The sequence below is a fragment of the Eretmochelys imbricata genome, chromosome 6 (genome assembly GCF_965152235.1).
Source record: "Eretmochelys imbricata isolate rEreImb1 chromosome 6, rEreImb1.hap1, whole genome shotgun sequence".
Lineage (NCBI taxonomy): Eukaryota > Metazoa > Chordata > Testudines > Cheloniidae > Eretmochelys > Eretmochelys imbricata.
In genome coordinates this window covers 14,857,716-14,877,437 of record NC_135577.1, presented here as the reverse complement: position 1 = coordinate 14,877,437, position 19,722 = coordinate 14,857,716, and the positions used below count along the sequence as shown (strand labels likewise).

The following is a 19,722-nucleotide window of genomic DNA, read 5'->3' as shown; positions in this document are numbered from 1 at the left end:
GCTCCCTCTGTTGCAGTGTGGGTAAATTTGCTTTGTAAGTAATGACAGTACTCACAGCTCCCCAAAAGGACAGAGGAAGTAGCGTGAGTGAAGGGACTGATTTAGTCGCTGGGAGGTAAGCAAAGCCACAGTGCTGTTAGCTACACCTGTAAAAGACATGTCCCAGCAAAGAGAGGGAGGAAGATATGAAGAAAATCAAAAATGAGTCTTCCCAGAAGGCGTAATCTGCAGTGACTGCTGAAAGGGAAATAAAGGGTCAAATCCTCCGGATGAGCCATTGATGCCCAGCACAGCTCAGGGTGAGGGGTGAAGGCTACCATCACAGCCACCTGATCCTCAGACTGCCAGGCACCAGTCTGATCCCGAGCAGCAGCTTAGAGCAGCCAAGGGATCATTCCAGCTTCTGGGATCACCACAGAGACAGGGTCCTGAGTCTATGCCCCCTCCTCCAGTAGCTGTGAGCTGCGATGTCATAGATCTGGTTATACAGGAAGATTTTCTAGGAAATTCTCAGTTGGCCACTTAAGCCATTTTAAAGTGGACTTTGCACTGCACTGAGGATAAGGATTGGGATCAAAAAATGCAAACCAACCTCGCATTAGCGGAGTTCAAAGTGGGCCAGAACTATGTTTTATTTGTATGGAAGTAATCCCATTGGCTTCATTTTTGTTCTATCAATATAAGTAAGAGAAGAATTGAACCCAGGATGTATAAGTCATCTGTTACTTACTGGGTACTGCTTTTCTTTAAATTACAAACATCAGGATGACTATGGAATGAGTAAACTGTATATAAAGTCACCATTTTCTACTCTGAAATTTTGGTTTGTTTTAACTTCCTTCTGCAGAAAGAAGTAAAGCATTTCAAGATGTTCTGTCCAGATTAAACCTGGAGAAGCACAGAAGCATCAAGATCAGGCTGAGGGATGTCCTGGAGATCTGCCCAGAAAGCATCAAGAACAAGATTCCAGAGGCATTAGGTGATTTACCTTGGCATTTCCTGAGGAAGGTCATGGCTCTGAATGGGACGGCCAGAAATACAAGCATTGGGCACAAGGCTCCTGCAGAAGAAATGGGTGACTATGAGGAGAAGCTGCATATTGATGGCACTTTCTGTTTTAGTGACACTGAGATGAAAATTTCTATGCAACCTCTTGATGTTCTCTGTGCTGTTCTGCTTTGCTCAGACAGTTTCCTACAGCAGGAGATCCTGTCCAAAATGTCCATGTGCCAGTTTGCCCTTCCTCTGCTGCTACTCACCCTTGAAACCCCCAAGTGCACCCTAATACTGTGGGCCATGAGGGACATTGTGCGGAAGTGGAGGCCGCACTCCCTGGCAGAGAGCAGAGGGTTCAGAGAGGAGAGCTTGATGCTCACGTCAATGCCAACCATTTCTTTTGTGTGGATGGGGAGCTACAGCTTCTCCAAGTCCCAACTCCTCAATGAGGTTCTCAGCCCCTCCCAGCAGCACCACGATTTCTTTATCAGTGCGGGACATGGAGTCTGGGAACTTCCTTCAGAAAATTGCAGATGGGCTGGTTGAGATTTCCTGGTATTTCCCTTGGGGGGACGGAAAATTCTGATCTTTTCTCAGAACCCATTGCAGTTACAAATCTGCGTGGAGACATTGAGTCCTACTGGCTACAGTTTAGCTTTTTAAGAGAGGTCTCCTCCGCAGTGTTCATAGTTACCGAGAGCATCAGTGAGAGAGAATAGGCACTGATATCATCTTGGAAAGAATCCAGCTCTAAATATTACTTCATCCTCAACTGCAAGAATAAGAAACCCAAAGAAACTCTGGGATTCCTTAATAAGCTGTCCTCAGTGTTGAAGCTGAGCAAATCACAGCTACTGGTAAAAGATCGTACCATGAATAATGCAGGATTTGTGAAAAAGGTGCAGTCCACCATAGGAACCATAGTGAATTCATCTCCGAAGACAGTGAGTTTGGAAGCCATGGCTGTGACGGCACCTGACCTAGGAATACTGGTGGATGAGGACTGTCAGGCATGTCAATGTGCGAGCAAATATACTGAAGAAATCACTGCAGAAATAAGAGATGGGGCAAAATACAAAAGGGAAATGCTGAGCCTGCAAGGAGACCTATGGAAAAACTTGGCTAAAGTGGAAAAAGAGATGTGCCGAATGAAAAGGCAAGGGGTCATGGCCACTGAAAACTATAAATCTGAGCTGAAACAGAAATGGTTAGAGATACGCAGACAGCAGAATCAGTGTGACCGTACTAATGGTTTGACTAAGTTTATCAATGGAATAGTACAGCTGAAACCAGTGGAGAAACCTTACTTTCTGAAATGGATGAAATTTAGCCTGGATAATATTGCGAGGGCGAATCTTTCCCAAATGCGGGCGGACTATAAAGAGAAATGTGAAACTCCAGGAGTGGACCAAAAACAGCTGGAGGAATTAGATAAATTAATATCTGATAGTTCCTTGGGGGTGGAGCATTTCATGCGTGAGTTGGGGCAGTTCTATGAAGCTGAATGCTCAATGGTTAAAGAAGGGAAAATGGAAGAAAGCCAAAGACATTTCACCCATCTCCCATGCATAGCAGCTGACCTGATGCTGGAAGGGTTTCCTGTGGAGCTGATCGATGGAGATGCCTCCAACATCCCCATGAACTGGGTAGTAGAGGTTCTAACTCATCTCCATATCAGACTAGGGGATAGTTCCAGAATGGTGGTTATAACAGTGCTGAGAGTGCAGAGCACTGGGAAATCCATCCTTCTCAACACCATGTTCGGCCTGCAGTTTGCAGTGAGTAGCGGTCGAATTGCGCGAGGAGCCTTCATGACGCTCATTAAAGTTACAGAAGCTGTTCAGGAGCTGCTTGGCTGTGATTTCATCCTGGTGATAGACACTGAAGGTCTGAAGGCCCCTGAACTAACAGCACTGGAAGACAGTTATCAACATGACAATGAGCTGGCCACCCTGGTGATTGGACTGAGTGACGTCACCATTGTTAACATGGCCATGGAGAATGCCACATAAATGAAGGATGTTCTGCAAATTGTGGTCCATACATTTCTCAGAACAGAGAACAGCCAAACTGCCAGTTTGTGCACCAGAACGTCAGTGATGTGTCTGCTCATGCTCAAAATATGAGGGACAGGAAACACCTCCTGGAGCAGCTGAATGAAATGACCAAAGCTGCAGCAAGGATGGAAAAGCAAAGCAGGGAAATGACATTTTCTGATATTATGGAGTATGACCCAGAAAAACACAATTGGTACATGCCTGGCTTGTGGCATGAAGTCCCTCCCATGGCTCCCGTAAACACTGGATACAGTAAGTGTGTGTGAGCTAAAGAAATACCTGTTTGAATTCATAGAGAACCGTTCACGGAAAAGAGCTGGAAAGGATATTCCTGTTTTTATTGTATGGTTGAAGAGCTTGTGGAAGTCAGTGAAACATGAGAACTTCATCTTTAGCTTTAGAAACAGCCTTGTAGCTGAAGCCTATAACCTGCTGTCTGTGAATATTCTGAATGGGAATGGGGTTTTCGCAAGGAGATGTATCTCTGGATATCTGAAAAAGAAACTTTTATCCAGAATCAGCTGCCAGAGACACTAGAGGGTGATCTCTTTCACAGCTTAAAAATGGAAGCACAAGGGAAACTACAGCAGGGAGAACAGAAGCTCTTGAATAACTTAGAACAGTATTTTAAAGGTGAAGCTCCAAATTTGAACCTGATAGAAAAGTACAGAGAAGATTTCAAAAGGAGCACAAATAGCCTCAAAAGAGAACTTGAAAATTATTCAACCAGTAACTGTGAGGAAGCAATTTGAATACGAAGAGGACAGCACAAGACAGACAATATCCATTCTGGGTACAAGCAGAAAATTGAAGGGGAAGTTGCCAGACTCTTGGCTGAATGCCGAAACAGAGAAGATAAACTAGACTATGAGCAACTGAAAAAAGAATTTGAAACGATGTGGCGAGAAACCTTGTCAGAGTTAACGCTCTGTACTTTACAGAAATGTCAAGTTGTTCAAGATATGGATCTCCAGCTGAGAAAGGATCTGAAGCACAGAGGGGGTGCTGTCAGACAGATACTGCAACATGCAAAAAGCCTGCTGGATTATAGAATGAAGTCTTTCCCAATGAAGAAGGAATACTTAAACCTAAAATGGACCAGAGCAGTTGTAGAATACTTCTCACAGGAATGTTACTGTAAAACTGAAGAGCTTGCTCTATCTTTAATGACTGAATGCAAGAAATACATTGAAGAAAAAGTTAAATCCAAAACAGACTATGATGAAACCTATTGTGGAGAACTGCTGCATATGGTTAATGAGAGGTTAAAAGAGGAGGAGATTGAGAAACTTCACACTTCTCCTTTGTTTGAAGTTGACCTGAAGCTTCATGTTTGGGGGAAGCAGCTTGGGCATTTCAGAAGATGCATGAAGATTTTATCAAAGAAAACGATCCTCAGCAACGTCTGGAGAAGCTGAAACCTCATTATTTCTCCATATTTACTGATCTCTATTTGGAAAAGAATGAAAACCAAACGAGGGCGAGGAATTTCTTTGATCAGTGTCTCAAACCTGCCCTGGTGGGTTATGTCAACAAAAGGCTCGGACTAGAAATAGTTGACAATTTTCTCAGCAGTGAACAGGCCCTTGAATACGCCAGCCGAAGCTTCTTTCAGTTCTTTTTGCTAAAGAAGCTGCTGGAAGAGGATGAACTTTGACAACTATGTGAAATACATAAGTAACTATGAAGAGTTTGTCAAATCCTGGATACAGAGATGTCTGATAGACCACTATGGAGGGAAGGCAAGTTTGAGAGATTTGGAGAAAGGGATTCTATCCAGAATAATAAATAAAATCAAGGGAGTTCTGAAAAACTCCATAAATAAAAACAATAACACAGTTTCTGCCTTTTTAGACAGCTTTTGCAAAGAGCTGCAGCAGACCTGGCCATTTCCAGCAATAGCTTAGTTGGAGTACAGTTTAAAAACACAGCAAAAATTGAGCAGCTTTCTGGTAACATTGAAATCTTCCTTCTGGAGCTGGAACAACAAATCTTAACCCAGTTTAATCATTTGGAACTTGAGACCAAACTCTCCAGCCTGCCAGTGAAACCCCAGGATGAGATCTTCAAGAGAGTGTTTGGTTGTGGGAAGCAGTGTCCATTCTGTGAAGCCCCCTGTGAAGCAGGAGGCACTGACCATAAAGAGCATTTTGTATCAGTCTATCTACCCAAAGTGTTAGGGAACTTCAGGGATTGTGATTCACAAAAGCTTGAGCATTCCATATGCTCCTCTGATGTGGTTTCCAATCGTGAATTCCTAACTGCAGCCACAGATGGGAAATTTCATCCCTTCAAAGATTACTGCCATTACTACCCAGACTGGCGCATTCAGCCTGATCCCAGTATTGATGCTTCTGATTACTGGAAATTTGTTTTCAAATCATTCAATGACCAGTTAGCTAGAACGTATGGTGCTAAAACAGCAGATCTTCCAGGAGACTGGAAAAATATAACGAAAGAGCAGGCGCTGAAGAGCCTAAAGGAAGCGTTTTACATGAAATAATAGACATGCCAAGAGTCTCTTTAAATAGGATACACTTCAACAAAACAAAACCCTTAATTTTTTTAAAAAAAATGGAATATGAACAAATCGGACAGCCTGTACCGTTTTTTAAATTGAAAACTAAAAAAAAATCAATTGCAGGTCACATCTTCCAGTTAGTGCAAGGTTGCTGCACAGGAACAGCCATACCAAAGCAAACTGATAGTCCATGTATCCCTGTGTCCTTGCTGAACCAGAATAACAGCCCATCTAGCCTGGTAACCCCACCTCTCTGCAGTACTGGATCAGACCAATCACCCATATAGCCTAGAATCCCACATCCTTGCTGTATTGGATCAGACCTACAGGCCATCTAGCTCTGTATCTCATCTCCCTGCTGTACTGGATCAAACCAGTGATCCAACCTGTCTCTGACAGTGGCCATTACAAGATGTCTCAGTGGGAGGTGCAAGAAACCATCTAATGGAAATTGTATAGAAACATGTTTAGAGGAGAAGCTTCTTCCTAACATAACTATGTAAACAGGGTCCGAATCAGTTCTCCCATGACAGCTAGCTGTTAGCGGGAGAGACTTTAGGAGGAAATTGTATTTACATGAACTCACCTACTCTGCCTAGATATCGAGCAGATATAGAGGTGTTGCTCACAGTGCTCAATATTGACTTGTGTTGGGTTACAGATCACTTTAGTACTGAATGAAGGGGTAGTGAAATGTTGTTGTCAGTGTTGTTGCATGGGGAGCAGAACTGTGCTTAACCTGTCTCAAATGAGGGGTCACCCTCAGCTGAAAGGACTCATTAAGCCAGGTGCTGGAATGCCTGACTCCTGTGAACGTAAGAGGGGTGAGGAGAGGTATCTCTGCCAGGAGGAGTGAACTCTTCCTAAGGGTCCCTGGTCGGGTTTAACCTGTTCCTCCCCACTGTTCAGAAGATAGGGCCTTTTGTTATTTTAAGTGCTCAAAAGAGCTGACAATTACTTGTGGCAGGACAGCATTTCTGCCCAGCCTAATAGCTGAAAATCACTAAGGACTTGGCTACACTTGTGAGTTAGAGTGCATTAAAGCAGCCCCGGGCACCTTAACTCGCGAGCCATCCACACTGGCAAGGCACGTAGAGCGCCTGGACTCTGCAGCAGGAGTGCCCCTGCTAATCCACCTCCACCAGAAGCATAATGCTTGGTGCGTCTCGGCTGAAAAGCCCCGGCTTCAGTGTGAACGAGGTGTTGCATTACTGTGCTCTGATCGGCCTCCGGAAACGTCCTCTAATCCGCTTAAGTCAAGTGGCCACTCTTGTCATTGTTTGGAATTGGCTGTAGGAATGCGGATATGTCCTTTCAAAGCTCTGTTTCTGAAAGCTGGCAGGCTTATCTGCTCCGGGACAAAGCAAACCACTACTGTGGAATGCTGATTGAGAGGCAGGAGGAGGGGAGTCTGCTGCTGTCTGAACTTACAAGACAGCATGCTGACATGCTCTCAGCCCCCCCAAAGCCCACTCTCTCTCCCCACACATACACACAACACACTCCCTGTCACACTCCACCCAACCCCACCCCATTTGAAAAACACGTTGCAGCCACTTGCATGCTGGGATAGCTACCACAATGCACTGCTCTCTGTGGCCGTTGCAAGAGCTGCCGTTGTGCTGGCATTGTGAACACACAGCAGAGCTTTCCCTGCCGCGCTCTCTGAGGGGCACTGCAACTCCTGGCGCTGTACATCTGACAGTGTAGGCATAGCCCAAGTTACATCAGTCAAACTTTCTTTATTCAACACAAGGGCAGATTCAGGACCTGAGTATTACATAGTAGGAAGTAATTACTTTAGAATAGACTGTAAACACAGATAAATGATTGGCATGTATGTTGAGTGTTTAAACTGAGTCTCTCCCCCCCAAATAAGAATCCGTTGAGGACAATTAAACTGCTATATTTAGAGTATGACTGTCATTTACTCTCCCTATTGTGCATTAAGAAATTAGTATTCTTGTTTTAATGTAATCACGCATAAGAAGCAACGGAAAACCATTTACAGTTAAACAAAATAAACTTGGGAACAGACTTTGTTGTGGTGGCTTATTTATTTTGAAATGTTGCCTTGAAACTTTTTGTTTTATTTAGCCCTGAGAGGAAGGATGGTGGGTGAGGTCAGCAAACATTTCAGGAGATGTGATGCTTCCAAAGTACAAACCCAAGATCCCAAGCGATACAGGACCCCTTAACATTTAAATGAGCCCTTCTGAGAGGCCTGATACTGATAAGAATGACTGACCTCATGAAAAATGGGCTTTGTTTTCTCACTTAAACAGTGAGAAAATTTCATGGAGCCCTGAGCTCTCACTGCGGGGGCGGGGGGTGGAGACCCAATGTGGCATAAGTTAGTAACCGCTGTGGTGGGATAGGCAGGGCCAGATCTGGAGTCAACGGAGCAACCCCCCCAGTGAAGCAGTTAAACCCCAACCCAAAGACTGTTTCCACAGTTACAGGGGAAATAGATAACTATACACACACACACACAAACAGACTGAAATATGTAGGGTTAGAAATCCCCAGTAACAACACTGATGGCCCAAACTCTCTGCAGTGACCCCAACTCATGACACTCCCTCTCTGTGTCCCTTATCGACAGTGGGGCTGTGAGTGTAGCTGGATTGGGCAGTGGCTCCGTCTACTGTCCTACGGGGGAATCTCTTCTCTTCATTGCCACATGCCATGCAGTTGCCGTACTCTATCTGTCAGCCCAGCTGCTCAGTGGATTTGCCCATGTCACCCGGTTTCAATTGCTCCTTTCCACATAGAATCATAGGACTGGAAGGGACCTTGAGAGATCATAAAATCCAGGGGTTCTCAACCTTTTTCCTGCTGACGCCCTTATAAAAACATCCTATAAAAACAACAGGGCCAGGCAGGGGGGAAGCGTGGGTACCAGGCCAGGGGGACACACTTGGGCATAGGCATAGTTTTACTCTTTTTTTTTTTTTGGTGGGGGGGGTAAGGAAGGCCTGGCATGGCTTATCCCAGCTCCACACAGCAGGGTCCAGGGAGGATGTGCCATCTCCACCCCCTGACTCACTCAGGAGGTCACCCAGCTTGTCTGGGCTCTGGGGGGATGCAACCAAAAATATAACTGAAAGGGGGGACTCAGTTCAAAAAGTTTGAAAACCGCTCAGGGTGCGGGCAGGGGGTTAGTTCGGGGCTGTGTGAAATGAGAGGAGTAGCTCAGGGTACAGGGAGGGGATAGCTAAGGGATGTGTATGGGCAGGGGGTAGCTCAGGGTGCAGGCAGGGAGTAGCTATGGGCTGTATGCAGGCAGGGGGGCTTCCAGTGCAATGCCCAGCTTCAGGGGCAAGGCATTGGGACTCCTGGCTTGTGGGGGAGGGGAGGTTTGCCGGCTCTAGCACTGTGTTGCTCCTGGCTTGGAGGGGATGTGGGGACCCTGCCGGCTTCAGCCCCACCTAGCTTCTGGCTGCGCCACTCCCGGCTTGGGGGGGATGGGGAGGGCACTGCTGGCTTCAGCCCCGCGCTGCTCCTAACTAGGGCAGGGGGCCCACTGGCTTCAGACCCCCACCACTCATGGCTTAGGGGGAAGGGAGGGGCCACAGGCTTCAGCAATGGGGCTCCAGGTTTCAGCCGTGGGGCTCCGCGGCCCTCCTGAAAGGGCTCACTGACCCCCAGCTGAGAACCGCTGATCTAATCCAGTCCCCTGCACTCATGGCATGACTAAGCATCATCTATATCATCCCGGACAGGTGTTTGTCTAACCTACTCTTAAAAATCTCCACTGATGGAGATTCCAGAACCCCTCAGGCAATTTATTTCAGTGCTTAACCACCCTGACAGGAAGTTAGCCATTGATAGCTACTCTCTGGGAATGGTTTTCCACCAGTTTTGCACGCATCTTATAGTAGCTCCATCTAAGTTGTCTTTCCCTAGTTTGTTTATGAGAAGGTCAGGTGAGACTGCATCAAAAGCCTTACTACCATCAACATATACCACATCTACTGCTTCTCCCCATCCACAAGGCTCGTTACCCTGTCAAAGAAAGCTATCAGGTTGGTTTGACATGATTTGTTCTTGACAAATCCATGCTGACTATTACTTATCACCTTATTATCTTCCAGATGTTTGCAAATTTAGAGCTTAATTATTTGCTCCATTATCTTTCCAGGTACAGAAGTTAAGCTGACTGGTCTGTATTTCCCCAGGTTGTCCTTATTTCCCTTTTTATAGATGCCCTTTTCCAGTCTTCTGGAATCTCTCCCGTTTTCCATGACTTTTCAAAGATAATCGCTAATGGATCAGATATCTCCTCAGTCAGCTTCTTGAGTATTCTCGGATGCATTTCATCAGGCCCTGGTGACCTGAAGACATCTAATTGGTCTAAGTAATTTTTTACTTGTTCTTTTCCTATTTTATCCTCGGATCCCACCTCATTTTCACTGGCATTCAGTATGCTAGATGTCCAATTACCACTAACCCTCTTCTTGAACACTGAAACAAAGAAGTTATTAAGCACCTCTGCCATTTCCACATTTTCTGTTATTGTTTTTTCCCTCTTCATTGAGTAATGGGCCTATCCTGTCCTTGATCTTCCTCTTGCTTCTAATGTATTTATAGAACGTTTTCTTGTCACCCTTTATGTCTCTAGCTATGATCTGTTTTGTTCCTTGGCCTTTCTCATTTTGTCCCTACAGACTTGTGTTATTTATGTTCATCCTTTGTCGTAATTTGACCTAGTTTCCACTTTACGTACAACAGTTTTTTGATTCTTAGATCATTGAGGATCTCCTAGTTTTGCCAGTGTGGTCTCTGGCTATACTTCCTATCTTTCCTCTGCAGTGGACTAGTTTTCTTCTAGGCCCTGTAGTGGGGCAACTGCCCCACTCCAGTAAAACAGGGGTTAAAAGCAGCCCTGGAGAGGGCTGTGGCTGGGCTAAGCTGATTTGGGAAGCAGCCACAGCTGTGGCCAGCTCAATCAGGGCCCAGCTGGCCCTTATAAGAGGGCTTGGGGCCAGAAGTGAGAGGAGTGTCACTTTAGTCCCGGAGGGAGAAGGGCTAATTGCCTGGGAGCAATGTAGCTGAAGTGGAGCAGTGCTGGGGAAGGGCAAAGGGAGCTGGGGAGCAGCAGCCTGGTAAATCCCCAGGCTGAGGCCTTGTTGAAGGCCTAAGAAAGGTACTGGGGGGGCAGCCTGGGGATAGGCAGAGGCAGCAGGTCCTACCCCCTTGCCAATGATGAGTGGCCATTACAGACTGCAGTCTGCCCCAGTGAGCAGGGGCTAGATGATGACTGGCAGTAGCCACTGAGGCAAGGTGGGTTTAGAGGGTTGGGAGTTCCCCTGGGCAGGAGACCCAGAGTGTGGGGGTACAGCCAGGGGGCAGCACCCCAAGGTAAAAGGGCACCAAGGTCCGGAGGGATATGCCGGCCCTAAGACAGGCAAGACACCAGCCTGAAGAGGGCGCTCCCAGTGCTGAAGAGCTAACTTCCAAGATGACCAGCAGGAGGTGCTGTGCCGGTGAGCCTTTGCCTTGCTAGAGGCACATAATAATTTAATAATAATTAATAATAATTAAAATAACTTTAGCCAGGTGAGATGGGGACATGAAGCTGGGTGTTGTCAGCATCCTGAAGATCCCACTGCCCAAGTCTCCTTACTACTCCAATGGATCAGATACACTTAAAACAAGACAGGTGGCTGATGGACCCTGCACAGCCCCAGGTGGCAGCATCCTCAAGGAGGAAAAGCAGTTGGCCAACAACTACCTCTGAGAGCTCTCAGCAAAGCTAGGAACAGAGTCACCCAAGAGCAGCCCTGACCACCCCCGCTTTGGTCCACAGTGTGTCTAAATTTACGAACAACATACACAGGTGAGTTCACAGCATGTCATGATCAGCAGTAGCGAGGTCAGTGGCCGATCTAATCACATCAACATGAACCTTAATTCTCAGTTACTCTGAGGCTGTTTATATCTGACTGGCTGGCCCTGCCCTCTTCTGTCTAACATGGCTGGAAGTTTGCCAAGGGTTTCTTGGCTCCCATCGCCCAGCAGAGAGAGAAGTGACAGCTGCAGTGTCTGTGTTTAATATGTAACTCTCCGACGATGGATATTTGTATAAAAGATCTCGTGGGATCAAAATTTTAACTCTTACACAACACTTGCTTCCAAGCTTTCTCCCTTGTAGTTGACTGGAGAGGAAGATTTTGTAACAGTTCTATGAGTTTATACCTTACTGTTTCTGATAATATTGGTTGTGAAGAAGCCCGACAAGCTCCAATAAAAATGTATAGCATAGGTGTTAGCTAGAGAGCAAATCTAAGTCCTACTCATGTGCCCCGCTCCCCAGATGGTTCTGTTTGTGAGTTATATCCCTTCTCCCGACCCTGTGTTTGTCTGGTCTATTTAGAATTGCTCCTCAGACCAGCACTGTCTGCCACCCTCTATTTGTATAGTTCCCAGTACAACGGGGCCCTGATCTTGGTTGGCCAATAGGTACGACTGTAACACACATGATTAATAACAAAGGGGAAGAAGTTTAAATCTGAGTGATAAAAGAACAGGTCATTTATTGAAAACTGCCAGAGTAAGGAGGACTCTCTGCCTCACCATATGATGGCATGTTGAGTTCAGGATCCTGACGCAGGGAAGAAAGGTAAGCAGCAGGATACGGACCCTGGACTTCAGGAAAGCAGACTTCGACTCCCTCAGGGAACGGATGGCCAGGATCCCCTGGGGGACTAACTTGAAGGGGAAAGGAGTCCAGGGGAGCTGGCTGTATTTCAAGGAATCCCTGTTGAGGTTACAGGGACAAACCATCCCAATGAGTCGAAAGAATAGTAAATATGGCAGGCGACCAGCTTGGCTTAACGGTGAAATCCTAGCGGATCTTAAACATAAAAAAGAAGCTTACAAGAAGTGGAAGGTTGGACATATGACCAGGGAAAAGTATAAAAATATTGCTCGGGCATGTAGGAATGAAATCAGGAGGGCCAAATCGCACCTGGAGCTGCAGCTAGCGAGAGATGTCAAGAGTAACAAGAAGGGTTTCTTCAGGTATGTTGGCAACAAGAAGAAAGCCAAGGAAAGTGTGGGCCCCTTACTGAATGAGGGAGGCAACCTAGTGACAGAGGATGTGGAAAAAGCTAATGTACTCAATGCTTTTTTTGCCTCTGTTTTCACTAGCAAGGTCAGCTCCCAGACTGCTACGCTGGGCATCACAAAATGGGGAAGAGATGGCCAGCCCTCTGTGGAGATATAGGTGGTTAGGGACTATTTAGAAAAGCTGGATGTGCACAAGTCCATGGGGCCGGACGAGTTGCATCCGAGAGTGCTGAAGGAATTGGCGGCTGTGATTGCAGAGCCATTGGCCATTATCTTTGAAAACTCGTGGCGAACCGGGGAAGTCCCGGATGACTGGAAAAAGGCTAATGTAGTGCCAATCTTTAAAAAAGGGAAGAAGGAGGATCCTGGGAACTACAGGCCAGTCAGCCTCACCTCAGTCCCTAGAAAAATCATGGAGCAGGTCCTCAAAGAATCAATCTTGAAGTACTTGCATGAGAGGAAAGTGATCAGGAACAGCCAGCATGGATTCATCAAGGGAAGGTCATGCCTGACTAATCTAATCGCCTTTTATCATGAGATTACTGGTTCTGTGGATGAAGGGAAAGCAGTGGATGTATTGTTTCTTGACTTTAGCAAAGCTTTTGACACGGTCTCCCACAGTATTCTTGTCAGCAAGTTAAGGAAGTATGGGCTGGATGAATGCACTATAGGGTGGGTAGAAAGCTGGCTAGATTGTCGGGCTCAACGGGTAGTGATCAATGGCTCCATGTCTAGTTGGCAGCCGGTGTCAAGTGGAGTGCCCCAGGGGTCAGTCCTGGGGCCGGTTTTGTTCAATATCTTCATAAATGATCTGGAGGATGGTGTGGATTGCACTCTCAGCAAATTTGCAGATGATACTAAACTGGGAGGAGTGGTAGATACGCTGGAGGGGAGGGATAAGATACAGAAGGACCTAGACAAATTGGAGGATTGGGCCAAAAGAAATCTGATGAGGTTCAACAAGGATAAGTGCAGGGTCCTGCACTTAGGACGGAAGAATCCAATGCACCGCTACAGACTAGGGACCGAATGGCTAGGCAGAAGTTCTGCGGAAAAGGACCTAGGGGTGACAGTGGACGAGAAGCTGGATATGAGTCAGCAGTGTGCCGTTGTTGCCAAGAAGGCCAATGGCATTTTGGGATGTATAAGTAGGGGCATAGCGAGCAGATCGAGGGACGTGATCGTCCCCCTCTATTCGACATTGGTGAGGCCTCATCTGGAGTACTGTGTCCAGTTTTGGGCCCCACACTACAAGAAGGATGTGGATAAATTGGAGAGAGTCCAGCGAAAGGCAACAAAAATGATTAGGGGTCTAGAACACATGACTTATGAGGAGAGGCTGAGGGAGCTGGGATTGTTTAGCCTGCAGAAGAGAAGAATGAGGGGGGATTTGATAGCTGCTTTCAACTACCTGAAAGGGGGTTCCAAAGAGGATGGCTCTAGACTGTTCTCAATGGTAGCAGATGACAGAACGAGGAGTAATGGTCTCAAGTTGCAGTGGGGGAGGTTTAGATTGGATATTAGGAAAAACTTTTTCACTAAGAGGGTGGTGAAACACTGGAATGCGTTGTCTAGGGAGGTGGTGGAATCTCCTTCCTTGGAAGTTTTTAAGGTCAGGCTTGACAAAGCCCTGGCTGGGATCATTTAACTGGGAATTGGTCCTGCTTCGAGCAGGGGGTTGGACTAGATGACCTTCAGGGGTCCCTTCCAACCCTGATATTCTATGATTCTATGATTCTATGTGACTAGAAATATGGGCAACACACTCCTCACATCTTAGGTGTGTTAGCACCTTATAGCTACAGGGTGACTGATAGGGTTGCCAGCACTCCAGGATTGCCCTGGAGTCTCCAGGAATTAAAGATTAACCTTGAATTCAAGATTATGTAACATGAGGAGGCTACCTCCAGGAATACATCCAACCACAATTGGCAACCCTAGTGACTGACTAGGCTAATAAATGACTCCCTTCCCCAGAGTGGGACTTTAACCTGATTGCTAATAACTGATCCAGGGCTATGCCTGAGGGGAAAGGGAGTGATGTGACTGGCCTAAATCTGGATTGAACCTGGTCTGACAAACTCAGTTCAGTTTTGCCAGACACAATCTGATCATCACTGTTAATTCTGTAGACTCAGTCACAGCTCAGTAGTGACATGGCCCTGCTATCCCAGCATCCTGGCTGGGAGCACATCCCTGGGAGCTGGAGGAGAGCAGAATCTGCCAATCTCAGGGCAGACTGTCAGAAAATAGGGCAGAGAGCCCAACATGGTGGTGTGTTTTATAATTAGTGTGACCATATTTCCCTATGCTGTATATGAACACTTCTTAAAATTACTCGTGAGTTCACTGGCAATCAATCAGAACTATGCAGTACAAACATTCAAATTAGCATCAAGTTGACTGAGCCTCCATTAAAAAGAAATACTGCCTAGTTGGATTCTTTTTATTTACCTTCTTATCTTTAAGGCTTTAGGGTTCACATTTAGGGGTGTGTGACACCCCCCACACACACCTTCCCACACCTGCAGGGTGAGGTGACACACACACACACACACATGCCCATACACCTCTCTCACATGGGTGCATGTGTGTGTGACTGACAGACTCGACCTGCCTGGTGTTCTTTGCCCTCCATGCCTTGCTGGGCCCCCAGGTCAGACCTGCCTCTCCTGGTACCTGGTGCCACATCTTACCAAGGCAACACATGGATGGGGGCATGCAGGGTCACATGCCCCCCCCCCTTTTCTGCCAGGGCTTATACCAGAATGTGGCACGTGGCCACCAGCAGCCTTTTGGCACTGTGCAGGAGGGAAGGGATAAGAGCTGCTTCCAACCGCAGGGGAGGAGTAGAGAGGAAATGATGACCTGGCCCTTGTCTTTGCAGAGCTCATCTCATCTTGTTCCCCCCACCCCCACCGTGGCTGGAAGCAGCTTGTCCCTTCCTGCCCACACAGTATCATAAAGCAGCTAAGACCTCCATGCTGCTGCTGGCCACCAACATAACCTAGATGCCTTCTGTCCCCCCCGGCTACAGCGTGGGAAGGAAGGGGTTAAGCCTTAAGAATGCACTTTTACCTGGGCCCTGGTGCACCTGATTGCAGAGGCTTCAGAGAACCCGGCCAGAGAGGTAGCTCAGCAGGGGAGGGTGCCTAGGGGACAGAGCAGCCCCACGCTCCTTGGGGGCTGGACCCAGCACAGGGGGTGGGGTGGGCAAAGAGGGCACTAAGCCCCTGTCCGGGGGCTGCTGTGAAGCCTGCAGGGTCAGGTTGGGAACAGGCTGGAAATTGTTTCCCACCCCAGTCCAGAGCTTAGCGGCTTCCGCATGCATGCATTGCACAGGGCTTTGACACACGCAGGGCTCGGCTCCTCCTGGCCAGTGTCCCGGGCCGGAGGGTCTTGGGCTTTCCCAGGGTGCTGGCCCAGCCAGATGCAGTGGGGGAAGGAAGGAGTCTGCCGGCCAGACTGTTAATAAGTGCAGTGCTCCAAACAGGAGCTGGTTCTCCGCACAGTGCTGGGAGTGGGATATGTCCTGCTGTGTGTGTGTGTGGGGGGGTAATATGGAGGAGCAGCAGGACTTGTGAGGGTGAAGGGGCAAAGCAGGGAGAGGACAGTGAGAGGAGGAGCATGTAAAGGGCCGATGGGTGGACAGCAGAAATGACCTATAATCAGCCACTGCCTGGCACCTGCCCTCACTCTCCAGCCACTGCAGCTCACGGCTAGGGCTGGCCAGAAACGGGACGGGGAGCAGGGCCCTGCTGGTCGAGAGCCAGCTTGCAGCAGGGGCTGCGCTGACAGACCAGCAGGGGGAGCAGCTGGTCCTGCACGCTGCATCTTATCCCTGCCACCAGCTTTGCATCCCCACCCCCATCATTGGTCACTGGACCCCCCCCCCCACTGGTGGGAGGATGGCTTGCAAGCAGGGACCCATTAGTACTGATGCATGTGGGGGAGACTGAAAATATGGGATAGTTTGCCCATTTTTAAGAAAAAGTCAGGACAGCTTAAATATGGGATTGTCCCTTTAAAAACTGGACATCTGGTCACCCTATTTATAATTACATTTCACCAAATCAGTAACAAATATAAACTCCTGGATCACTGGACTAGCCTTACCATGGAGTTACAGACAGTCTCCTTAAGCTCTCCAGCCCATCTCATCACGCAGACAAACTGCACTTAGTGATAATGGTCACATAAACCAAAAATCACACCACATCAGGTTCCTCCCAGTTCCAAGAAACCAGTCACTTCCCCCTCATCAATTGGTACTCTGGATCTTATACCAGGACAACACTGGTAGCCAATGCTATAGTTAACTAACTATAGGTTTATTAGCTGAGAAAAAGAAAGGAGTGTTATTGAGAGGTTAAAGCAGGTAAAATACATTAACAGGTGAGTCAAAGTTTGTGAATCCCAAAGGATAACAGGGGTGTAGTAATTTGCCAGTTCAGGGCCACCCAGAATAGCTCTGGGGATCTCCGTCTTCTTGTTTAGTTATTCCACCCTGTTAGAATCCAAAGAGTCCAGAGATAAAGGATCTTCCTTTGAATCAGTACTTACAGCTTCTTCTCCACACAACAATCAGAGACATGTTCTTACTCACACAATGGCCAATTGCTTTGAATTTAGCACTCTTCATTTGCATTCAATGAGTTATTTAATTACAAGCTTAGACATAATATAACTGCCTGCCTTTACATTATAAGAAGAATAGGTACATGAAAGAATAAAAGTAACATTCCATTAGTGTCATGAAATTCTAACATCTGAATAAACTCTTAGATTAACACACACTTTGATCTAGGTCTATTTAATTACCAGGCACGCGTAATGTAAATGTCATGTAATAGTAAATAACAAGATATAGTAAGGCGAAAACAATACAATTAACATCTCCTTTGATCTCTATTAACACACAAGTGAACTGGCCTGAATATATACTAATATATTTAACTCCTTTGATAGTCACACACATGTGAATGGGCCTATGGCTCTGTCTGGCTTTGTCAGCATGACACCTGCCACCAGGAGTTATGTGAGCCCTTCACATCAGGGTCCCGCATTCTCCCCCAATGCCCTGGGCTGTGTGCATGGCCCTATTCTCCCATCTATACATCCCCATTCCTTCTTCCATCCCTCCTCCATGTTATTTTTTTCTGGGAGATGAGTCATTCAGGTGGCCAACATCTTAAACTCCACTGGGATGCCAGGAGCTTCATTTGTCCCTCATATTCAGTTTACTGATTTCCCCTCAAATCAAAAGGGTTCTGGCCATTGGTGCCCAGGGCACCACCTGAAATTTTGGAATTGATCAGATGAGGCATTTAAAAGTTATCCCATTACAGACAGAGAGACAGACAGAGAAATGGCACCAAGCAGAGTGTAAGGGCGTTGCATGCCTGGCCAAAAAGTGACATTTCTAGGCTTTTTTTTAATCCCTTGGAGAGGGCAGCATCCACCACTTCCCTTCCTCCCCCATCCCCCCAGCGTAAATGGAGAAAATTTCTCTCACCAATAGCCAGCAAAACTCAGTACAGATGCACAGTGGCAGCCTCTTCCCCATGGTGGGAACTGAGGGGGGCTAGACAGAAATGTGGAGGGCTGTGCTATATATCTTGTGGGCACACGTACATATTTATTTGTCTAACAATGCGCACTTAAATGTCTCTTTTATCCATGTTATCCTCAAAAGGAGAATAAAAATATACACAGATCACTTTTAAACTTTATCTCTGGCAGCTACCTGAGGCAACATTTATTCACAGAAAATCAATAGGAAAAAAAATTGTACTCAGGATGTTCCTCTCTCAAAACCTCGTCTCACTCTCCTGTAAACCATTTCTCATTTAATTTTCTTTGAAAATTCTTGATCATTTATACACAAAATAAATCAACATCAGTCAAACATGGCATTTTAGAATTTCATTTTATGAAGCTCCTGGTTGGCCTGAACTGGGGCTTATACAGTATCTGGCTAACAAGCAAATGAGATCAGGCAAAAATCGTAGGACAGTAAATAGTCAAATCATCGGCATTTATACATCAGTGAAAGTCAGGGCAGTGAAGCTCAGCCTTGGCTGCCACAGCTCACTTAAAGCAATTTTAAAATCATGTTTGGATACAACAGGAATTACTGAAATGTTCATTCACATCTTTATAGACACTTTCATTCAGAAGGATCCATTTGGATGTTACAGACAGAGCTGGGCCAAACCATGCCACGCGAGCAGGGGGGAGGAAACCCAGGCAAGTATTAGCCAAAATGGCAGTATGTGACCTACTAGCTGGGACCACAGATTTCTTAGCACCACTAACTGCCTTCCCCGGCTTCTCCCCACAGCACCCCCATGCAGAAGGGTAGCAGGCAATCACAGGGCGAATAGCCAATGCACCATGGCTTCTTAGCCTTACTACCTTGTATGAGAGATGTGTGCGGGGCAGTGAGCAGAGCAGAGGGAAAGATCATTCCCAGGGATGGCGTGGGTTTCCCATGGAGCCTCAGTGTCTGTTGGGTTTGTGGGGATTCCCTTTGAAACCTCAATGTCTTTTGGGGTTGCTGGCTGCATCCCTCCCTTCCCCATTACATTATGCTACAAACCTCCCTCATTGGTGTTTCTGAAGTACTTTCCCCCTCCCATGTGTTACCCCAGAGAAGGCGAGCATCAGGGCCAGGCTGTTTGGTGTCAGATTAGCCATAAAAGCAGAGGATATTGTTCCTTTAAGTAGCAGAAGTGGATGGTTGGTATTCAGGGGCTCTTGGAGGGAACACTCATGTGGGAAAGTTTGCAGGTCACTGGATGGTACCACTGTATCAGCAAAATGCAGTGGTGAGGACAAATTGGGATTTTGGCGATTTGCTCCTTAAGACAGAGGTGCAGAATCTCCACATTTGGGTCTTTCCCTCCTTCTTTAATTTTGCCATACATTGATATGTGATGTGATGTGAAACGTGAAATAGCATTGTTTCTTTATCTGTTTGGAAGCTGCGACCTGTGTCTGATATTAAAAGAGAATCACCATTACATTTAATGGAAATTAACTTCTATAACTCTCCATTCACAAAAGAGTTTC

General features: G+C 46.7%; 1 pseudogene; it reads left to right on the top strand.

Moving 5' to 3' along the window:
• The first annotated feature begins 280 nt into the window (after positions 1-280).
• Positions 281-5,556, top strand: LOC144266473 (up-regulator of cell proliferation pseudogene; annotated as a pseudogene).
• Positions 5,557-19,722: the final 14,166 nt, after the last annotated feature.